Genomic DNA, 5948 nt, shown 5'->3' with positions numbered 1-5948 from the left:
GCGTAGGTGCTATTGAGCACCGGCGGTGGAGCTGTTCGTCTAGATCGGATCGAGATCCCACGTTGCAGGGCAAGGTATTTCTCTCTTTAGAATCACAGCCCCGTTTGTTGACTGTCCAAACAATGCACCAAACTCTCTTCCTCTACTCTATCGCTGGTACCTTAGACAGGGTACCAACACCCTATTCTTCATCCATGAAGTCCATCCCTACTATCCCACTTTACCTTGGTGCACTGTTCCTCAGTCGGGCGTACATTTTTCTTTGTACAGAGGGGTCAAAGGAAGGAACAAGGGGCAGAGACTCAAGCACAGGTGAGCCCTCAGGCTGGGGCTCATTGGGCTGGGACTCTTGCATATGTAGACCAACAAGCTGGGGCTGCTGGATAGTCCTTCTCTCTTTTTGTTTTCTATCGTACTGCCTCATCCAGCACCTTTTTGCTCTGCAGCTCCATCTCAATCATATTCATGGATGTTCCATAACAAGCAGCCAGGTTGTGCATCACGTCCGGAGCCCCCCTTTCTTTTAATGACCGGACCTATTAGTAAGTAGAATGCAGAATTTTAATTAACTGGCAAGGATAAAATGTTATACAATCAATTGTTTTCCTTCCCAACACCAAGGAATGGGGTAAGCCTTAATTCATCTACTAAGCTCTGAAAGAACAATTCAGACATACTTGTGATCATTGTATCTATCATTCCTATATTATTCATCTAAAGAACCTAAAAAAAAGGAAAATGTGTGGTACAAAATCTTGGGGGGCATACAGGTACCCTTCCTAGTAATGTGCATCATGTGCAGCTTACAGTACACAGGCTGAGCAATGTCTCATCTTGACAATGTGCCTTACTTTCAACTTAGACATCTTGACTTCAGTACCCACCCAGCAGGGCCTGCTATAAACATTCTTTTATTTCATTTTAATTATTTTCTGCAAACGCATTATTCTTTCCCACATCATCTGTTACAACACAGTTACAACCCAGTTACCCAGGCTAACTAATAAAGGATTTGTGATGTCTCTATAACTGTGTGTAGTGTTGCGGTTCCATGAGCAATAATGGGGATGCCACCTGGGTATTCAAACGAAAGCCACCGACATATAGATCCCCTTAAGGAACAGATAAGGGGAACATCAGCCTAGTCTGCCAGTCCTTTCATCTCCATCTCAATTCCAATTCCATCAATATACAGAAAGGAGGGGCAGTAACATGGCGTACTTTAAATTGACACATTTTCCAAATCATGACAATTTTTCCACAGTGTTATTATATAGCCAATTAGACGTGCACTGGTGGGGTCTTGTGTCTCTGTTAATTCATGGGCATGTTCACAGCATCCTGTGAAATGAGTGGCTAAAGCGAGTCCAACCGATTGTCTTATGGAAATGGCCACCGTCATTACCGTTCCTAGACAGCCCGGGCAGGCTCAAGAGACGGAAAGCGCACAACAAGCCATCTTGTGTACTTACAACAAAAAACAGCATACATCATATATGTATGCAGCACAGGAGCCAAAGAAGAAAAACGCAGTTTCAAGTGTTAGACATTTAGAGTTAAGGCTTGTGCACTCCATGCACCCCATGCACCTCATTTAATTTGTTAGTTCCCTAGTCGCCAAGGAGTTATTCTCCTACCCCCCTTTCGACAGTAGGTGACCGGAGAAGGAAACCTCCTGTCGAAAATACTTACCCCTTTAAAAAACAAACTCCCTGGTCAGTCAAAACTAAAGATAAGAACAATTTATTAAAACGAATGTCTCTAGTGGACAAAGATAGGTATCTTTGTCCAAATAGGGACCCTTCTCTCCAGTCAGCGTAAGTTGAATATACACTTTAGATAGCCCCTGCTCACCCCCTTTTGGAGCTGGGCATGAGCAGATAGTCTTATCCCAAAGGCAATGTGTCAATTATTTGTATCAACACTCACAGTACACAGAAAAAACACCACACCAAATGAACATGCTCAGTCTCTGTCACACTGAACCCAAACAGTCAATCCACAATCAGGCGGAAAACACAAAAATTTAACAAAGAAATAGCCACTTTCTAAAACTGCCTATTTCAAACACAGACTTTAAAACCCATCCTTACTAAAAGGTGTGTTATCAAATTCTGAGTCCAGGGATACCAGACTCCAATTGTTTACCTTATCCCTATGGGCGGATATGCTTGTAAAATTTTACAACACGTTCCCCATTCTGTCCTATGGGCAGGATAGCCTTTCAATAGTGAAAAACAAAATGGGCAGTAAGTCACTATCAGGGCATGTTACACACACCAGTACATATCCTACCTGTCACATACACTGCACCCTGTCTAGGGTGGTACCATGGGCCTACCATAGAGGTGTCCTATGTACAAAATGCGCGCACGCACTTGGTGGGAGGCCTGAGGCATCTTTTCTAGGATACTCATGTGGGTGACACAATCAGCGCCACAAGCCGACTGTTAGCTATTTATTTACCAGCCCTGGCACAATCAATGCACTTCACTAGGGATCTACCAGTAAAACAAATATACCAATCAGGAAGAACCAAGCACAATATCCATTTACACAGAAAGCACTTACTTGCACTGTGACACTGATCAGCAGTGGCACTATAAGCATCTAGACCAGCAAAAACAAAATCCAACACAGCATCAAAAACTCAGGAGGTAGAGGCAAAAAGTCAGGTAAAACCACACCAAGGATGCCATGTCTAACACTATTTAACTGTGCTGTCCCTACAACTTTGCTGTGTCTAAAATGATGAGCAAGTAACTACCTTGTATTTTTTAACTTTTACAGATGCCCTGTCTTTCTGCATGGTCCTAAGAGGCGCAGCAGAGTGTATATATTTTACCAGCCAATGTTATTCCAGACAAGGACCTATCATATATATTCTATAAGCAATACTGCCAAAGAATGCGCTTTAGATCAGCAACAGAAAAATATTGAGCAGCAGAAGAAACATAATAATAGCCAGAGCAGCAGTCAACTGGAGGGCCACATTTTTTATTTTTCCTTTGAACTGCACACAGGTCAGTCACACTTTATAAAAACAATCAAAATAGTGGGACTATTACAATGTACCAGCGTTCTCCTTACCAACACCTTTCTCAACCATATCCGGAATCATACACAACAAGGGTTGGGAAATCTGTAGGAATTCCAGTTCTACTTCGCTTGTAGAGTGGGTGGCAAATCTGCAAAACTCAGGGGGGGAACAAACACTACTCTCTACTTACATTAAGGCCCATCATCAGCATTCACCTGCCTGAGAGCAGGGATAATCGTATGCCAAACCCATCACATGCTCACCACAACTAGGCATTAACTGAAATGAAAAATTCACAATAAAATATTTACTGTATGTGCACCCTAATCTGATCAGAGAACATTCATCCAATAACCAACTGAGTCACAAGGAATCTCATGTCACTGGCTCCAGGACATTCTATACCACAGTGTTGTGGAAACTGTAGATACACACTATGACACAAATCATGAACCAGTGCTTTTAGCTCCTGTTTGTTTTTTTAAATCTGTACCCAATTAACATCTTTTGCTGGCTCTCTGCCCTTCAGGAAAGTCTGGCTCCCGCTATGTATCTCTGTCTGTCTGTCAGGAGCTGGGCATGACCCCCACCTTCCTCTATGGCTTCACAGAACTCTCTTCCCAGAGTCTCACTTTTCTTGTCTGCTGCTCTCAGTCTCGCTGCTCGATGAGCCACCTCCTTAGGAGTTCCTTCCTTATCTCACCAAAGGCCACAGCAAGCCTTCCACACACTGAATTCACAAGCTATGTGTTTCAACTTTGAAAATCCTTTTTATTCAGCGAAAGACTCACTGCCTGGAGTGCTTGAAACACTTGTTCCAAATTAAATACACGTTGTATTGTGGACAAATCCAAATGAAACACACCCACTCAAATCAATCATAAGTTAACTTCTGAGCATTGCACCAAATGCGTATGTGCCAATTTTCAGAATGCAGTTTGTGTCTGAAGCTGGAAAGCTTTAAGTACCAACCCACTGCCCCCTTTTTCTCTTTCCAGAACTCCTGACCCCTTTCATGGATAGACCGAAAACATTCAGTGCTACTGAATTACGAGCGTGTACTCCACCTCTCCTAATGCACCTTTAGAATGTGTCCCTGTTCAGCATAAATATACATTACCTTGAATCGTCACAACACTTCTTTCAATTTAAATGCACATCCCTTCCTTACATTTTTCCCATCTTGTACTCTTTCTATGTCAAATCAAATGTATATTCTTGCTAGTATTTCTGATCAAACCAAATTTTTATTTATTTCTTCTTATTTTTTTTTCAAAATATAAAGTGTCATCAGGAGGTGCTAGCTCATTTCAGTCATTTTCAAGAAGGGGCCACACTCATCATTTTGCCTGGCAAAGGAATTGCCAGGCAAAACCGTTCCCAGGATGCTTGTTTCCGGTCCAGGGAAGACATGGCTTGGCAGTCCGGGCTGGACTGTTCCCGTGAGGCACAGGGTCAAGACTGATTTGCATATAGCGGTGTTTGAACTGGGGTGGCAAAGTGAGCTAAAGAATGATGATGGATTCAACCCAGATCTGTGACTGGGGGTGAGTGTTTAAAAAGTTTCAGCACTCCGTCCATCATCTCCTTGTGTTTGCATTGTTCCCCCTAAGTTGGCAGGGTATGCCCAGACGTGGGTTCCTTGCTCACTTTGCCACTGGTTTCAAGCTAGCCTGGCTGAAGAGGGCTGTTAGCCCAAAATCGGTCCCAGGATGCTTGTTTCCGGTCCAGGGAAGACATGGCTTGGCAGTTCGGGCTACACTATTCTCATGAGGCACAGGGTCAAGACTGATTTTCATATAGCTGTGTCTGAACTGGGGTGGCAAAGTGAGCTAAAGAATAATGATGGATTCAACCTAGATTTGTGGCTGTGTTTGAAAAGTTTCAGCACTCCATCCATCATCGCCTTGTATTTGCTTTTGTTCGTCCTAAGTTGGCAGGGTATGCCCAGACGTGGGTCCCTTGCTCACTTTGCCACTGGATTCAAGTTAGCATGGCTGAAGAGGGCTGTTAGCCCAAAACCGGTTCCAGGATGCTTGTTTCCGGTCCAGGGAAGTCATGGCCTGGCAGTTCGGGCTGGACTGTTCCCATGAGACACAGGGTCAAGACTGATTTGCTTATAGCTGTGTCTGAACTGGGGTGGCAAAGTGAGCTAAAGACTGATTATGGATTCATCCCAGATCTGTGAGTGGGGGTGAGTGTTTGAAAAGTTTCAGCACTCCATCCATCATCTCCTTGTGTTTGCTTTGTACGCCCTAAGTTGGCAGGGTATGCCCAGACATGGGTCCCTTGCTCACTTTGCCACTGGATTCAAGCTAGCCTGGCTGAAGAGGGCTGTTAGCCCGAAACCGGTCCCAGGATGCTTGTTTCCAGTCCAGGGAAGACATGGCTTGGCAGTTCGGCTGGGCTGTTCCCATGAGGCACAGGGTCAAGACTGATTTGCATATAGCTGTGTCTGATCTGGGGTGGCAAAGTGAGCTGAAGAATGATGATGGATTCAACCCAGATCTGTGACTGGGGGTGAGCGTTTGAAAAGTTTCAGCACTCCATCCATCATCTCCTTGTGTTTGCTTTGTTCGACCTAATTTGGCAGGGTATGCCCAGACGTGGGTCCCTTGCTCACTTTGCCACTGGATTCAAGATAGCATGGCTGAAGAGGGCTGTTAGCCCGAAACCGGTCCCAGGATGCTTGTTTCTGGTCCAGGGAAGACATGGATTGGAAGTTCAGGCTGGACCGTTCCCATGAGGCACAGGGTCAAGAATGATTTGCAACTAGCTGTGTCTGAACTGGGGTGGCAAAGTCAGCTAAAGAATGATGACGGATTCAACCCAGATCTGTGACTGGGGGTGAGTATTTGAAAAGTTTCAGCACTCCGTCCATCTTTGCCTTGTGTTTGCTTTGTTTGCC

Source organism: Lissotriton helveticus, chromosome 1_1, assembly GCF_964261635.1.
Source record: "Lissotriton helveticus chromosome 1_1, aLisHel1.1, whole genome shotgun sequence".
Lineage (NCBI taxonomy): Eukaryota > Metazoa > Chordata > Amphibia > Caudata > Salamandridae > Lissotriton > Lissotriton helveticus.
The sequence above is the reverse complement of the archived record's forward strand: the minus strand, read 5'-3'. Positions refer to the sequence as shown.